This window comes from Tamandua tetradactyla, chromosome X, assembly GCF_023851605.1.
Source record: "Tamandua tetradactyla isolate mTamTet1 chromosome X, mTamTet1.pri, whole genome shotgun sequence".
Classification (NCBI taxonomy): domain Eukaryota; kingdom Metazoa; phylum Chordata; class Mammalia; order Pilosa; family Myrmecophagidae; genus Tamandua; species Tamandua tetradactyla.
The window spans coordinates 150,715,318-150,733,307 of NC_135353.1; the positions used below are offsets into that span (position 1 = coordinate 150,715,318).

At 36.5% G+C, this 17,990-nt stretch overlaps 1 long non-coding RNA gene across 1 annotated transcript in view; it reads left to right on the plus strand.

Annotated features, from left to right (window-relative positions):
- Nucleotides 1-17,990, plus strand: part of LOC143670116 (uncharacterized) — a 224,449-nt gene that overhangs the window by 2,763 nt on the left and 203,696 nt on the right. Inside the window, exon 2 of the long non-coding RNA XR_013169278.1 lies at nt 2,531-2,781. This is a non-coding gene — a long non-coding RNA (uncharacterized LOC143670116). The remainder of the gene's footprint in view (nt 1-2,530; nt 2,782-17,990) is intronic.

Here is a 17,990-nt window from a genome sequence, read left to right on the forward strand (position 1 = left end):
ATAGATAACAATGCTATGAATATTCATGTTTTGTACAAGTTTTTGCCTCAATATATGTTTTCATTTCTCCTTGCTATATACCTGTGAATGGAAGTGCTGGGTCATATGGTAATTCTAGATTTAACCTTTTGAGTAAATGCCAAACTTTTCTACTGTGGCTGTATCATTTCCCATTCACACTGGGGATGTATGAGAATTCCAATTTCTCTACATCTTTTTCCATACTTGCTATTGTCTGTTTTTCTTAATATAGCTGTTCTAGTTGGTGTGAAGTGGTATCTCACTGTAGTTTGATTTGCATTTCTCTAAAGACTAATGAAATTGAGCATCTTTTCATATGCTTTTTGGCCACTGGTATTTTATCTTTGGAGAAATGTCTCTTCAAATTCTTTGCCCATTTTATAATTGGATTGTTTGTAATTTTCTTATTAAGTTGTAAGAGTTCTTTATATATTCTGAATATTAAACCCTTATCGGATACATAATTTGCCACTATTTTCTCTCATTCTGTAGGTTGTGTTTTCACTTTCTTGACAATTATTTGACATTATTTCTGCATTTGCTGGTAATTTAGGTCACTCCTGAGGCTGCCTTCTTATTGTCTCTTCTGCTAGGGGTAGCTTTCCCTCAACTTCTTCTTCTTCTTCTTTTTTTTTTGCACGGGCAGGCACCGGGAATCGAATCTGGGTGTCTGGGGTGCAGGCAAGAACTCTGCCTGCTGAGCCACCGTGGGCCACCCAGCTCGACTTCTTTAACTTTACTTGTGTAAGTCAGACCTTGGTCACTGTGTCCCTCATCCTCCAGAGTTCATGAGTCAATCTCTCTGAAGCCTTTTTTTTTTAAACAGGCAAGGATGGCTTTATTGTGGGGGGGGGGGGCAAGGAACAGTAGAACTTTGTTTTGTCAAAACAAAGGAGAGCAAGCTATTTAAGGGCAGGGAGAAAGTTGGAGGAAAAGGGCTGGAAAATAGTAAGGAGGGCTTGATCTCTGGGTTGGGTGAGTGATTTTCCCACTTGCATTTAGGAGAGTTTGGTTCTATGGAGATGGATGGGTGAGGAATTTACTGAGATTGTGATTAGGATCACCTGGCTAGGAATGTTTTACTTTGCAGTAAGTGGGCCACCTGGATTCTGTGAGGGCTGGGGGGTGGGGGTGGGGTGGGGATAAACTGCTTAATTGGGAAATGCCTGAGTAGTAAGGGCCAGGGTGAGAGGGAAAGAGGGTGAGGAGGTCAGAGGCGAGTTTGATATTTAGAATAGTTAGGGTCTGAAGTTGTCTTCCCTCCTTTTTCCTGCAGTCCAAATTGTTTTTCTCTGGACTCCCTCAGCTGCAAGATTAGTTTCAAGGTAGACATATGGGGGTGGGGGGGGAGAATAGGTGGGGGCCCGTGTAGAGTAAAATGGACAACTTGGTCAAGGGAAAGAAAAACAGTCTTGGTCAATATGTTCTGAATCTTAATCCACGTTTCTGTTGCTGTGAGTTTATTTGTAAATAGGACCTTTTATCTAATTGCTCTGGCTAGAACTTCCAGCACAATGTTGAATAAGAATGGTGACAGTGGGCATCTTTTCTTGTTCTTGACCTGAGAGGGAAAGCTTTCAGTCTTTCCCCATTGAGGATGATGTTAGCTGTGGGCTTTTCATGTATTCCCTTTATCATGTTGAGGAAGTTCCCTTCTATTCTTATCCTTTGAAGTGTTGTCATCAAAAAGGGATGTTGAATTATGTCAAATATCTTTTCTGCATCAATTGAGATGATCATGTGGTTTTTATGCTTTGATTTATTGATATGGTGTATTACTTTAATTGATTTTCTTATGTTGAACCAGCCTTGCATGCTTGGAATAAATCCCACTTGGTCATGATGTATAATTCTTTTAATATGCTGCTGGATTCAATTTGCAAGCATTTTGTTGAGGACTTTTACGTCTATATTCATTAAAGAGATTGGTCTGTAATTTTCTTGTAGTATCTTTGTCTGGTGATGTTGGCTTCATAGAATGAGTTAGGTAGCTTTCCCTCCTCTTCAGTTTTTTTTGAAGAGTTTGAGCAGGCTTGGTACTAATTCTTTCTTGAATGCTTGGTAGAATTCACATGTGAAGCCATCTGGTTCTGGACTTTTCATTTTGAGGAGCTTCTTGATGATTGATTCAATCTCTTTACCTCTGATTGGTTTGTTGAGGTCATCTATTTCTTCTTGAGTCAGTGTTGGTTGTTCATGCCTTTCTAGAAAGTTGTCCATTTCATCTACATTGTCTAGTTTTTTTAGCATATAGTTGTTCAGAATATCCTTACATTACCTCCTTTATTTCTGTGGGTCAGTGGTTATGTCTTCTCTTCCATTTCTGATTTTATTTTTTTGCATCATCTTTCTTTTTTGTTTTGGTCAACCTAGCTAAGGGTCCATCTGTTTTATTGATTTTCTCAAAGAAACAGCTTCTGGTTTTGTTGATTTTCTTGATTGTTCTCTGAAGCCTTTTGTCATTTGCTCAAGGCAAGAGGAAACTATATTTGTCCCTTCCTCATTCTAGGAGGTCATCTACCAAGTCATGAAGACACTCCAGCAGACTATGGAGAGACCCGTGTGAGAAGAAACTGAGGCCTGCCTTTAATTACCAGCACCCATTTACCAACCTTGTGAGTGCACCATGGAAGTAGATCTTCTAGCTCCAGTCAGTGCAGGTGACTGCAGCCCTGGCTGACATGTTCATGGCAACCTCATAAAACACTGTGAGCAGAACCAGCCAGCTCAGCCGTTCCCGAATTCCTGACTACAGAAGTTGTGAGTTTACCCATTGCTTATTATTGTTGATTTTTAAAAACTTTTTTATTGTATAGTATAACACATATACAAAGCAAAGAAATAAAAAAGGAGTAGTTTTCAAAGCACTCTTCAAAAAGTGGTTACAGGATATATCCCAGAGTTTGTTGTGGGCTACCATATGATTCTTTCATATGTTTCCTTCTGGATACTCCAGAATATTGGAGACTAGAGTGCTTAAATATTTTTTTATCATCACAATCGACTTTTTTCCCTTCTTTTTTGGTGAACAATAATATATGTACAAAAAAGCTGTAAGTTTCCAAGCACAGCACCACAATTAGTTGTAGAACATATTTCATACTTTGACATAGGTTACAATTTCACAATTTTAGGTTTTTACTTCTAGGTGCTCTAAAATACTGGAGACTAAGAGAGGCATCAATTTAATGATTCAGCATTCATATTCATTTATTAAGTCCTATCTTGTATGTATAATTCCACCATCACCTTTGATCTTTCCATACCTCTCATTGAGGTCATTTGGGCTATGGCAATTCTAAATTTTTGATATTGGAAGGGTCTGTCACTAATATGGGGTAGGGAAATGGAACTATCTGATGTCTAAACTTCCTCTTATCTCTTGTCCCTCACCCGATTATTTACTTCTGCTGTTGCTGTGGTAGTACTGATGGTTTCCTTTTGAACATAGCTCATAGCATGCAATAGCTGTTTTCCCCCTGACCCTGGACTTAAACACTCTTTATACAAGAATCATAACTTTGAAATGATTCTTATAAGAACTCATTTATATTTCTAGTGTGAGTCAGTGGAACACATAGGTCTATACAACCCCTTTTAATCTTGTTCATCTTCAATATGGTAATATTACTTTTAGACCCACTAGAGAACCACCTTCACTTCTATCTATTCCGTTACATTGGAGTTCAACCTCATTAGCTAATGGTTCACCCATCTCTAGCTTCTATGTATCTCTAAGTCCCCTGTATTCTGTATTATAAGTCTCTGATGATACTTTTATGATAGTCATAAAAGTGTACTCATACAGTATCTGTCCTTTGTGTCTGGCTGATTTCACTCAGCATTATATCTTCAAGACTTATCCATCTTATCATGTTCTTCAGGATGTCATTTTTTCTTATTGCTGCATAATATTTCATCATATGTATATACCACATTTTGTTGATCCACTTGTCTGTTGATGGGCATTTGGTTTGTTTCCATCTTTTGGTGATTGTGAATAATGCTGCTATGAACATCGGTGTGCAAATGTATGTTTGTGTTGTTGCTTTCAGCTCTTCTGGGTATATACCAAGTAGTGCTATTGCTGAGTCATAGGGCAGCTCGATGTTTAGTCTCCTAAGGAACTGCCAAATAGTCTTCCATAGTGGCTGCACCATTGTATATTTCCACCAGCAGTGCATAAGTGTCTCAGTTTCTCTACATTCTCTCCAACATTTAAAGTCTCCTGATTGTTTAATAGCAGCCATTCTTATAGGTGTGAGGTGATATCTCATTGTAGTCTTGATCTGCATTTACCTTATAGCCAGTGAAAATGAGCATCTCTTCATGTGCTTTTGAGCCATCTGTATTTGCTCTTCAGAAAAATGCCTATTCATATCTTTAGCCCATTTTATAATTGGATTGTTTGTTCTTTTGTTGTTGAGTTGTGTGATTTCTTTGTATATACAGAAAATCAGACCTTTGTCTGATATGTGATTTCCAAATATTTTCTCCCATTGAGTTGGCTCCTTCTTCATCTTTTTGACAAAGTCTTTTGAGACAGCCTACACAATGGGAGACAATGTTTGGAAACAATATATTGTTTAAGATAAAGTTCTAGCATCCAGAATATATAAAGAGACCGTTCAACAGAACAACAAAAAGACAGAAAACCCAGTTACAAAATGGGCAAAAGACCTGAACAGACACTTCTCAGAAGAGGAAATACAAATGGCCAAAAGGCACATGAAAAGATGCTCAACTTCCCTGGCTATTAAGGAAATGCAAATCAAAACCACAAGGGGATATCATCTCATAGCCACCTGATGACCATTTTCAATAAAACAGAAAACAGCAAGTGCTGGAGAGGATGTGGGGAAAGAGGCACACTTATCTACTGTTGGTGAGAATGTCAAATGGTACAACCGCTGTGGAAGGCAGTTTGGCGGTTCCTCAGGAAGCTAAGTATAGAACTACCATATGACCCGGCAATACCATTGCTAGGTATCTACTCAGAGGACATGAGGGCAAGGACACAAACGGACATTTGCACAACAACGTTTATAGCAGCATTATTTACAATTGCGAAGAGGTGGAAACAGCCCAAATGTCCATCAACAGATGAGTGGCTAAACAAGCTGTGGTATACACATATGATGGAATATTATGTAGCTGTAAGACAGAATAAAGTTATGAAGTATGTAACAACAAGGATAGATTTTAAGGACATTATGGTGAGTGAGATTAGCCAGAAACAAAAGAACAAATACTGTATGATCTCACTGATATGAACTGACATTAGTGAATAAACTTGGAGAATTTCATTGTTAACAGAGACCATCAGGATACTTTTAGCTACTCAGGGCACCCTGCCCTTCCAGATAAATTTGGTTATTGGTTTTCTATTTCTGAAAAGTAAGTTTTTGGGATTTTAATTGGTATTGCATTGAATCTGTAAATCAATTTAGGTAGAATTGCCATCTTAACTATATTTAGTCTTCCAATCCATGAACATGATATGCCCTTCCATTTATTTAGGTCTTTTGTGATTTATTTGAACAATTTCTTGTAGTTTTCTCTGATTAGGTCTTTTGTCTCTTTAGTTAAATTTATTCCTAAAATTTTTATTCTTTTGGTTGCAATTGTAAATGGAATTTTTTTTCAAGATTTCCTCCTCAGATTGTTCATTCCTAGTGTATAGAAACACTACAGATTTTTGAGTGTTGATCTTGTAACCTGCCACTTTGCTGCATTAGCTCTAGTAGTTTTGCTGTGGATTTTTTTGGGTTTTCGACGTATAGTATCATATCATCTGTAAACAGTGAGAGTTTTACTTCTTCCTTTCCAATTTTGATGCCTTGTATTTCTTTTTCTTGTCTAATTGCTTTGGCTAGAACTTCCAACACAATGTTGAATAGCAGTGGTGGTAGTGGACATCCTTGTCTTGTTCTTGATCTTAGGGGGAAAGTTTTCAGTTTTTCCCCGTTGAGGATGAGGATGATGTTAGTTGTGGGTTTTTCATATATTCCCTTTATCATGTTGAGGAAGTTTCCTTCTATTCCTATCCTTTGAAGTGCTTTAAACAGGAAAGGATGTTGAATTTTGTCAGATGCCTTTTCTGCACCAATTGAAATGATCATGTGGCTTTTCTGCTTTGATTTGTTGATATGATGCATTACATTAATTGATTTTCTTATGTTGAACCATTCTTGCATACCTGGGATAAATCCTACTTGTTAATATCATATGTTACATTAATTGATTTTCTTATATTGAACCATCCTTGCATACCTGGAATGAATCCTACTTGGTCATGGTGTATAGTTCTTTTTTTTTAATTTTTAATTTTTAATTTATTTTTTATTTTTTTAAATAACAGATTTATTAAAATATAATTCAGATTCCATGTAATTCACACATTTATAATGTATAAGTCAACTTTTTTTTTAATATATTCATTGATGTATGTAACCACTACTGTAGTCAATTTTAGAACATTTTCATCACCTCAAAAGGAAACCCCTTCCCTCCCCTGCAGGTCACTGGACTGGAGCATTCCAATTGGGGCATATCTGGGACTGACATCCATGCATGATGACATATGTTGCACGTGAATAGATGCTAGTGTGGAGAGAGCATTCAGCTATCTGTTTACCTCTGTGGATTCCTAAAACCTGATCATTTTTCCATTCCATTCTTGATATCTAACCATGCTGAGAAGATCAAGAGTGATTAATACTGGACATATTCTGCTCCTTTCTCAAAACTTGCGTGTTGGGATTAACAATATTCCACCCGTCACCCTAGCAACTTTGACTCTTTTTTTTAATTTTTTATTAATTAAAAAAGAAATTAACACAACATTTAGAAATCATTCCATTCTACATATGCAATCAGTAATTCTTAATACCATCACATAGATGTATGATCATCATTTCTTAGTACATTTGCATCGATTTAGGAAAGTGTATAATTCTTTTAATATGCTGCTGGATTCGATTTGTTAGAATTTTGTTGAGGATTTTTGCATCTATATTTATTAGAGAGATTGGTCTGTAATTTTCTTTTTTTTGTAATATCTTTGTCTGGCTTTGGTATGAGGGTGATGTTGGCTTCATAGAATGAGTTAGGTAGCTTTCCCTCATCTTCAATTTTTTGAAGAGTTTGAGCAGGATTGGTACTAAATCTTTCTGGAATGTTTGGTAGAATTCACATGTGAAGCCATCTCGTCCTGGATTTTTCTTTTTGGGCAGCTTCTGAATGACTGATTCAATTTCTTTACTTGTGGTTGGTTTGTTGAGGTCATCTCTTTCTTCTAGAGTCAGTGTTGGTTGTTCATGCCTTTCTAGAAAGTTGTCCATTTCATCTACATTGTCGTATTTATTAGCATAAAGTTGTTCATAGTATCCTCTCATTACTTCCTTTATTTCTGTGGTGTCCTCTTCCATTTCTGATTTTATTTATTTGCATCTTCTCTCTTCTTTTTTTTTGTCAACCTCACTAAGGGACCATCAATCTTATTGATTTTCTCATAGAACCAACTTCTGGTTTTGTTGATTTTCTCAATTGTTTTCGTGTTCCCAATTTCATTTATTTTTGCTCTAATCTTCATTATTTCTTTCCTTTTGCTTGCTTTGGGGTTAGTTTCCTGTTCTTTCTCTAGTTCTTCTGAGTGAACAGTTAATTTCTTGATTTTTGCCCTTTCTTCTTTTTTGATATAGGCATTTAGGGCAATAAATTTCCCTCTTCGCACTGTCTTTGCTGCATCCCATAAATTTTGATATTTTGTGTCTTCATTTTCATTTACCTTGAGATATTTACTGATTTCTCTTGTAATTTCTTCCTTGACCCACTGGTTGTTTAAGAGTGTATTGTTGAGCCTCCATATATTTGTGAATTTTCTGGCACTGTGCCTATTATTGATTTCCACTTTCATTCCTTTATGATCTGATAAAATGTTTTGTATGATTTCAGTCTTTTTATATTTATTGAGACTTGCTTTGTGACCCAGCCTATGGTCTATCCTTGAGAATGATCCATGAGCACTTGAGAAAAAGGTGTATCCTGCTGTTGTGGGGTGTAATGTTCTATGAATGTCTGTTAAGTCTAGCTTATTTATTGTATTATTCAAATTCTCTGTTTCTTTATTGATCCTCTGTCTAGATGTTCTGTCCATTGATGAGAGTGGGGAATTGAAGTCTCCAACTATTATGGTAGATGTGGCTATTTCTGTTTTCAGTGTTTGCCTCATGTATTTTGGCGCATTCTGACTCGGTGCATAAATATTTATGATTGTTATGTCTTCTTGTTGAATTGTTCCGTTTATTAAGACATAGTGTCTTTCTTTGTCTCTTTTAAGTGTTTTACATTTGAAGTCTAATTTGTTGGATATGAGTATAGCTACTCCTGCTCTTTTCAATTGTTATTTGCATAGAATATCTTTTTCCAACCTTTCACTTTCAACCTGTGTTTATCCTTGTATCTAAGATTTGTTTCCTCTAGACAGCATATAGATGGATCCTGTTTTTTGATCCATTCTGCCAGTCTGTGTCTTTTGATTGGGGAGTTTAATCCATTAACGTTTAGTGTTATTACTGTATGGGTAGTACTTTCTTCTGCCATTTTGCATTTTGGATTTTATATGTCATATGTAATTTTTCTTCTTTTTACCTTTACCGATTAATCTTCCTTTCTACACTCTTCTCCACACCTCTCTCTCCTGTCTTTTCATATCTGCGTCTAGTGCTCCTTTTAGTATTTCTTTCAGAGCAGGTCTCTTGGTCACAGATTTTCTCAGTGATTTTTTTTGCCTGAAAATGTTTTCATTTCCCCCTCATTTTTTAAGGACAATTTGCTGGATATAGAATTCTTGGTTGGCAGTTTTTCTCTTTTAGTAATTTAAATATATCACACTGTTTTCTTGCCTCCATGGTTTCTGCTGAGAAATCTATGCATAGTCTTATTGGATTTCCCTTGTATGTGATGGATGCTTTTCTCTTGCTGCTTTTAAGATTCTCTCTTTCTCCTTCACATCTGACATTCTGGGTAGTTAGTCTTGAGGTATGTCTATGTGGATCTGTTCTCTTTGGGTATGCTGCACTTCTTGGATTTGTAATTTTAAGTCTTTCATAATAGTTGGGAAATTTTCAGTGATAATTTCCTCTAGTAGTTTTTCTCCACCTTTTCCCCTCTGCTCTCCTTCTGGGACACCCACAGTACGTATATTTGTGCACTTCATTTTGTCATTCAGTTCCCTCAGTCCCTGTTCATACTTTTCCATTCTTTTCCATATATTTTCTTTTGCTTGTTGGATTTCAGATGTTCTGTCCTCCAGTTCACTAATGCTATCTTCTGCCTCTTGAAATCTGACATTGTAGGTTTCCATTGTTTTTTCATGTCTTCTACTGTGCCTTTCATTCCCATAAGTTCTGTGATTTGTTTTTTCAGACTTTTGATTTCTTCTTTTTGTTCATTCCTTGATTTCTTTATATCCTCCCTCAATTCACTGATTTGATTTTTGATGAGGTTTTCCATGTCTGTTTGAAAATTCTGAATTAATTGTTTCAGCTCCTGTATCTCATTTGAATTGTTGGTTTGTTCCTTTGACTGTGCCATATCTTCAATTCTCCTAATGTGGTTCCCTATTTTTTGCTGGCCTCTAGGTATTTAATTACCTTAATTAATTTATTCTGGAGGTTGTTTTCACTTCTTTTACCTAGGATTATCTTGCTGCATAACTTTGTTGTCTATCTGTTCTTTGACATTCAGTTCAGCTTATTCTGAACCACTAGCTTAGTTTTGTTGAACAGAGCAGAATTTTCAGTTTTTGTTTTCTTGTTTCTTACCCTGACTGTATAGTGCCTCCCCACACACACACCCTTAGGAGGGTCTACTTAGTTATTATGGACCCCAGCCAGATTTTCTCAGAGCAAACTATCCTCCTGTCAGGAGGAAAGAGTCATCTGCGTCAGTTTTCCCTGAGGGTGAGACCCAGCAGGTTGCAAGACTTGCCTGTGAAGTGTCTGCCTCTGTGTTTTTCCTATCCTGCACAATATGTGGCGTTTGTCTGCCTGTGGGTCCCACCAGCATAAGGTGATGCGGTACCTTTAACTTCAGCAGACTCTCCCTGCTGGGGGTGTGGTGGAGACAGAGGAGAAATTATAGGCTGGCTTTAATTGCTTCAAATTTCCAAACTCTGGGGTCTGAATTCCTTGAGGGAGGGATTCCACCTGAGCTGGGCCTCACCCCTCTCCTGGGGAAGGCATAGGCCCCAGACAAGCTCTCAAACCAGCTTGTTTCTGCCTATGGGTGGGGCAGTTATAGCCTGAGAAGCCTTGCAACTGTATCCAAAGGCTGTCCAGCTTTTGTAGAAACACAGGCACAAAAAAAAAAGAAAGAGAAAAATCCTCCTCAGAGCAGGACCCCCATTCCTCAGGTTTGCCAATCAAGAGCATAAGTTGGTATGTTGCTTTGTGTACTTTCAGATCCTATGTGCTCCTTCTTTCCTTCAGAGTCCAGACCCTTTCAAGTATTCTGTGCTATCTGATCCAAAAATCCTCTTGTTTCTTTTTTTCTTTTTTCGTTTTCCGTCAGCCCTGCCCCCTCAGCGCCAGGGCAAAAATCAGCAACCTCCACTTTGGCCAGGTTTGGCTGAGCTGGAGGTGTATTTTTAGGAGTCAGAATTTGTGAATTAATTCCACAATTGGAGCTTAGTTGTGCTCGGCCCCTGCTGCTGGTAAAGTTCCTTTCCTTTCCCCTCTGGGAAGCGGCCTGTGGGGGAGGGACACCGGCCACCACATCTTGGGGAACTCATGGTTCTCGGGGGCTTGCAGCCAGTCCAGCTGGGCTAGACTGGGGTATGCTGTGTGTGTGGTCACTGAAGTGGCCCCAGGAGTTGGTTCTGTACTATTCCTGGCTATTTAGTAGTTATTCTGGAGGATGAACTAAATCCCACACCTCACTAAGCTGCCATCTTGGCACTCTCTCCCTTTTGATTTCTTTTAGCAATGTTATATAGTTTTCTGTGTACAAGTCCTTTACATCCGCAGTTAAGTTTATTCCTAAGTATTTCATTCTTTTAGTTGCTATTTTGAATGGAATTTTTTCCTTAACTGACTCCTCATTAGCTCATTGCTTGTATATAGAAATGTTACTGATTTTTGCACATTAATTTAATATCCCACCACCTTGCTGAATTTATTAGCTCAAGTAATTTGCTGTAGATTTCTCAGAATCTTCCAAGTGTAGTATCATATCATCTGTAAATAATGAGAATTTTACATCTTCCTTTCCAATTTGGATGCCTTTTATTTCTTTGTCCTGCCTGATTGCTCTAGCTAGAACTTCTAGCACAATGTTGAATAATAGTGGTTATGGTGGGCATTCTTGTCTTGAACCTGATCTTAGGGGGAAAGGCTTTCAGTCTCTCTCCGATGAGTATGATGCTGGCTATCAGTTTTCCGTATATTCCCTTTATCATATTGAGGTAGTTACCTTTGATTCCTATCTTTTAGTGTGTTTTTATCAGCAAAGCATGCTGAATTTTGTCGAATGCTTTTTCAGCATTAATCGATTTGATTATTTGATTTTCCTTGTATGTAGTAGATTGTTTTTCTCTTGCTGCTTTCAGGATTTTTTGCTTCTCTTCATCATTTGACAGACTGGTTAGTACGTGCCTTGGGGAAGGCCTATTTGGATTTATTCTGTTTGGAGTTATTTGGGTTTCTTTGACTTGTATAGTTATGTCCTTTATGTGGGTTGGGAAATTTTTCCCCATTATATCCTCAACTACTCTTCCTAGCCCTTTACGCCTCTCTTCTCCTTCTGGGACACCAGTGATTCTTATATTTGAGTGCTTTGTTTTGCCTGTCATTTCCCTGAGTTCACATTCAATTTTTTCCATCTTTTTTTGCTATTTGCTGTTTTGAGTCTTCAAAGTTAATTATCCTGTCCTCTATATCGCTTATTCTTTCTTCTGTCTCTTCAAATCTGGTGTTGTGTGCCTCTAGTATGTTTTTTATTTCATCAACAGAGTCTTTAATCTCCATAATTTCTGCTATTTTTCCATTCTTTCAAATTCCTCTTTGTGCTCTTCTACTGTCTTCTTGATTTGCTTTGTCATTTGCTATCCCACTTATTTTATTAAGTAGAGTTGTATGAACATCTTTGATTAGTTGTTCCAGTGTCTAGTTCTCCTTGCTTATTATTGTTTTAAGCCAAAAATAAAATGTAAAGCCTTAGTACAATTCTGGGTACATATTATTGTAGCTCTTCCTATTTATGTCAGTTAAATGTCATGCTCATTTTAAAATGTAGGCATTGAGAAGAGGAAAGGTGGGCTAGGAGGTCAGTCAATACTCGTCAAGCAGAGAATCATAAATGGTTGTCCTTAGAGACCTGTGCACTAGACTATTTAAATGTCGAAAGTAGCACCTAGACCAATATGGATGTTTTTGTCTTTTTTTTTTTTTTTTTGGCATGGGCAGGCACTGGGAATCGAACCCAGGTCTCTGGCATGGCAGGCGAGAACTCTGCCTCCTGAGCCACTGTGGCCTGCCAAAGTTTTTGAGTTTCATCATTTATACGTGCAATCAGTTTTCCTTAGGGAGTAGAAAGGGAAAAGGATAGCTGTCATACCTGATTTTTGCTTTAATTTACTTTTCAAGTGAGCAAGAGGGCACACACTTACACAAAGCCTCTCTAGAATTCCTTACAAGACAGGCACATTTTTTTTTTGTATGTGTGTGCGTGCGTATGTCAAAATGCACATAACATAAGATTTACCATTTTAACCATTTTAAAATGTGCAATTCAGTGACATTTAATGCATTCACAATGTGGTACAACCACCTCCTCTATCTATCCAAAACATTTTCATTATCCTGAAAGGAAAGCCAGTACCCACTAAGGAGTGACTTCTGTTTTCCCCCCTCTCCAGTCCCTGGCAACCACTAAATCTTCTGTCTATGGATTTGCCTGTTCTGTGTATTTCACATAAATAGAATCATATATTTGTTCTTTTATGTTTGGCTTCTTTCACTAGGATAATGTTTTCAAGGTTCATCTATGTTGTAGTAAGTATAAATATTTGATTTCTTCTCATGGCTGAATAATATTTTGTTATTTGGATATATGACATTTTGTTTTATCCTTTCATCAGTTGATAGACATTTGTGTTATTTCTACCTTTTGGCTATTAGAATAATGCTGTTCTGAACATTTATATACATGTTTTTGCTTAAATGCTTGTTTTCAGTTCTTTTGGGTAGTTTTTAGGAGTGTAATTGCTGGATTGTAGGGTAATTCTGTGGTTAACTTTTTGAGGAACTGTCAAACTGTTTTCCACAATGGCTGCCTTATTTTACAGGGGCAAGTAAGAGGGTTCCAGTTATTCCACATCATTGATAACCCTTATTATTTTTCTTGTTTTTTATCATAGTCATCCTAGTGGATATAAAATGGTATCTCATTGGTTTGATTTGCATTTCCCTGATGACTAGTACAATCAAGCATCTTTTAATGTACTTTTTGGCCATTTGTATGTCTTTGGAGAAATGTGTATTCAAATTCCTTGCTATTTTTGTTTTCTGATTGAGATAAAATTTACATAACATAAAAATAGCCATTAAAAAATTTTATTGTGGCAATACATATAATCTAAAATTTGCCCTTTTAACCATATTTAAGTGCATAATTCAGTAGCATTAATTATATTAACACTTTTGTGCTACCATCACCACCATCCATCATCAAAACTTTTTTCATCACCCAAACAGAAAATCTGTACCCGTTAGGTAGTAACTCCCAATTTCCCCTTCCCTGGTAACATCTAATCTATTTTCTGTCTCTATGAATTTTTTATACTAGATATTTCGTATAAATGAAATTATAGCATATTTTTCCTTTTCTGTCTGGCTTATTTAACTCAGCATAATGTTTTCAAGGTTTATCCATGTAGTAGCATGCGTCAGAATTTCATTCTTTTTTTATGGCTAATAATATTCCAGTGTATGTATATACCATGTTTTGCTTATCTGTTATTCTGTTGGTGGATGCTTGGGTTGCTTATACCTTTTGGCAATTGTGAGTAATGCTGCTGTGAACATTGATGTTTTTGAGATCAGGTAATTTTGTTTTTCTTTTTTTAGTAGTTAACAACTTTTTTTTATTGAATATTTTGTGCAAGGCATGTTTTACACATATTTCTTCTTTTAGTTCAAACAGTAATCCTATGAGGTGAATATGATTAGTATCCCTACTTTACAATAAATAAAAGAGATGGGCCTCAAATTTGCAGTCACTACCTTATTTTCTGAATTTCTTTCTGAAGTCACTACTTTATTTGCTGAAATTCTTCCAGCAACATTTAAAAACTTTTGCAGTGTTTTTTTTTGAAACAGTTTTTTAGGAAATATATATAAAAAAGATTAAATTTCAAAGTACATTTTAATAAATCATTTTCAAACAAATTTCAAAATATGGCATGGATTACAATTTCCACCATTTTAGATATTTCCTTCTAGCTGCTCTAAGACATTAAAGATTAAAAAGAGTCCAGAGTGATTCCCCGATGAATCCCAGAGTGATTCGATCAGTGAGTGGAAAAGTATTTGCAAAGCCCCCTTCAGGGGATGGTGAGAACAGGGAGAAATTCAACTTCCTCAAGTTGAATTCTTGATATTCTCACAGCAGTGTGGACAACCAAAGCTATAGGCTGAGCCCCAGTCTTGGGGTTTGTTCGTATGAAATTTAACCCCACAAAGGATAGGTCAAGTCTACTTAAAATTTAGGCCTAAGAGTCACCCCCAAGAGAGCCTCTTTTGTCACTCAGATGTGGCCTCTCTCTCCAACCAACATGATTGCATTGAATCTGTAGATCAGTTTAGGTAGGATTGACATCTTAATTATATTTAGTCTTCCAATCCATGAACACGGTATGCCCTTCCATCTATTTAGGTCTTCTGTGATTTCTTTTAGCAGTTTTTTGTAGTTTTCTTTATATAGGTTTTTTATCTCTTTGGTTAAATTTATTCCTAGGTATTTTATTCTTTTATTTGCGATTGTAAATGGGATTCGTTTCTTGATTCCCCCCTCAGCTTGTTCATTACTAGTGTATAGAAAAGCTACAGATTTTTGAATGTTGATCTTGTAGCCTGCTACTTTGCTGTACTCATTTATTAGCTCTAGTAGTTTTGTTGTGGATTTTTCCGGGTTTTCGACGTATAGTATCATATCGTCTGCAAACAGTGATGGTTTTACTTCTTCCTTTCCAATTTTGATGCCTTGTATTTCTTTTTCTTGTCTAATTGCTCTGGCTAGAACCTCCAACACAATGTTGAATAATAGTGGTGATAGTGGACATCCTTGTCTTGTTCCTGATCTTAGGGGGAAAGTTTTCAATTTTTCCCCATTGAGGATGATATTAGCTGTGGGTTTTTCATATATTCCCTCTATCATTTTAAGGAAGTTCCCTTGTATTCCTATCTTTTGAAGTGTTTTCAACAGGAAAGGATGTTGAATCTTGTCAAATGCCTTCTCTGCATCAATTGAGATGATCATGTGATTTTTCTGCTTTGATTTGTTGATGTGGTGTATTACATTAATTGATTTTCTTATGTTAAACCATCCTTGCATACCTGGGATGAATCCTACTTGGTCATGATGTATAATTATTTTAATGTGTTGTTGGATACGATTTGCTAGAATTTTATTGAGGATTTTTGCATCTATATTCATTAGAGAGATTGGTCTGTAGTTTTCTTTTTTTGTAATATCTTTGCCTGGTTTTGGTATGAGGGTGGTATTGGATTCATAGAATGAATTAGGTAGTTTTCCCTCCACTTCGATTTTTTTGAAGAGTGTGAGGAGAGTTGGTACTAATTCTTTCTGGAATGTTTGATAGAATTCACATGTAAAGCTGTCTGGTCCTGGACTTTTCTTTTTAGGGAGCTTTTGAATGACTAATTCAATCTCTTTACTTGTGATTGGTTTGTTGAGGTCATCTATTTCTTCTTGAGTCAAAGTTGGTTGTTCATGTCTTTCCAGGAACCCGTCCATTTCCTCTAAATTGTTGTATTTATTAGCGTAAAGTTGTTCATAGTATCCTGTTATTACCTCCTTTATTTCTGTGAGGTCAGTAGTTATGTCTCCTCTTCCATTTCTGATCTTATTTATTTGCATCCTCTCTCTTCTTCTTTTTGTCAATCTTGCTAAGGGCCCATCAATCTTATTGATTTTCTCATAGAACCAACTTCTGGTCTTATTGATTTTCTCTACTGTTTTCATGTTTTCAATTTCATTTATTTCTGCTCTAATCTTTGTTATTTCTTTCCTTTTGCTTGCTTTGGGATTAGTTTGCTGTTCTTTCTCCAGTTCTTCCAAGTGGACAGTTAATTCCTGGATTTTTGCCTTTTCTTCTTTTCTGATATAGGCATTTAGGGCAATATATTTCCCTCTTAGCACTGCTTTTGCTGCATCCCATAAGTTTTGATATGTTGTGTTTTCATTTTCATTCGCCTCTAGGTATTTACTAATTTCTCTTGCAATTTCTTCTTTGACCCACTTGTTGTTTAAGAGTGTTGAGCCTCCACGTATTTGTGAATTTTCTGGCACTCCGCCTATTATTGATTTCCAACTTCATTCCTTTATGATCCGAGAAAGTGTTGTGTATGATTTCAATCTTTTTAAATTTGTTAAGACTTGCTTTTTGACCCAGAATATGGTCTATCTTTGAGAATGATCCATGAGCACTTGATAAAAAGGTGTATCCTGCTGTTGTGGGATGTAATGTCCTATAAATGTCTGTTAAGTCTAACTCATTTATAGTAATATTCAGATTCTCTATTTCTTTATTGATCCTCTGTCTAGATGTTCTGTCCATTGATGAGAGTGGGAAATTGAAGTCTCCAACTATTATGGTATATGTGTCTATTTCCCTTTTCAGTGTTTGCAGTATATTCCTCACGTATTTTGGGGCATTCTGGTTCAGTGCGTAAATATTTATGATTGTTATGTCTTCTTGTTTAATTGTTCCTTTTATTAGTATATAGTGTCCTTCTTTGTCTCTTTTAACTGTTTTACATTTGAAGTCTAATTTGTTGGATATTAGTATAGCCACTCCTGCTCTTTTCTGGTTGTTATTTGCATGAAATATCTTTTCCCAACCTTTCACTTTCAACCTATGTTTATCTTTGGGTCTAAGATGTGTTTCCTGTAGACAGCATATAGAAGGATCCTGTTTTTTAATCCATTCTGCCAGTCTATGTCTTTTGATTGGGGAATTCAGTCCATTAACATTTAGAGTTATTACTGTTTGGATAATATTTTCCTCTACCATTTTGCCTTTTGTATTATATATATCATATCTGACTTTCCTTCTTTCTACACTCTTTTCCATGTCTCTCTCTTCTGTCTTTTTGTATCTGACTCTAGTGCTCCCTTTAGTATTTCTTGCAGAGCTGGTCTCTTGGTCACAAATTCTCTCAGTGACTTTTTGTCTGAGAATGTTTTAATTTCTCCCTCATTTTTGAAGGACAATTTTGCTGGATATAGGAGTCTTGGTTGGCAGTTTTTCTCTTTTAGTAACTTAAATATATCATCCCACTTTCTTCTAGCTTCCATGGTTTCTGCTGAGAAATTTACACATAGTCTTATTGGGTTTCCCTTGTATGTGATGGATTGCTTTTCTCTCGCTGCTTTCAAGATCCTCTCTTTCTCTTTGACCTCTGACATTCTGACTAATAAGTGTCTTGGGGAACACCTGTTTGGGTCTAATCTCTTTGGGGTGTGCTGCACTTCTTGGATCTGTAATTTTAGGTCTTTCATAAGAGTTGGGAAATTTTCAGTGATAATTTCTTCCATTAGTTTTTCTCCTCCTTTTCCCTTCTCTTCTCCTTCTGGGACACCCACAACACGTATATTTGTGCGGTTCATATTGTCCTTGAGTTCCCTAATACCCTGTTCGAATTTTTCCATTCTTTTCTGGATAG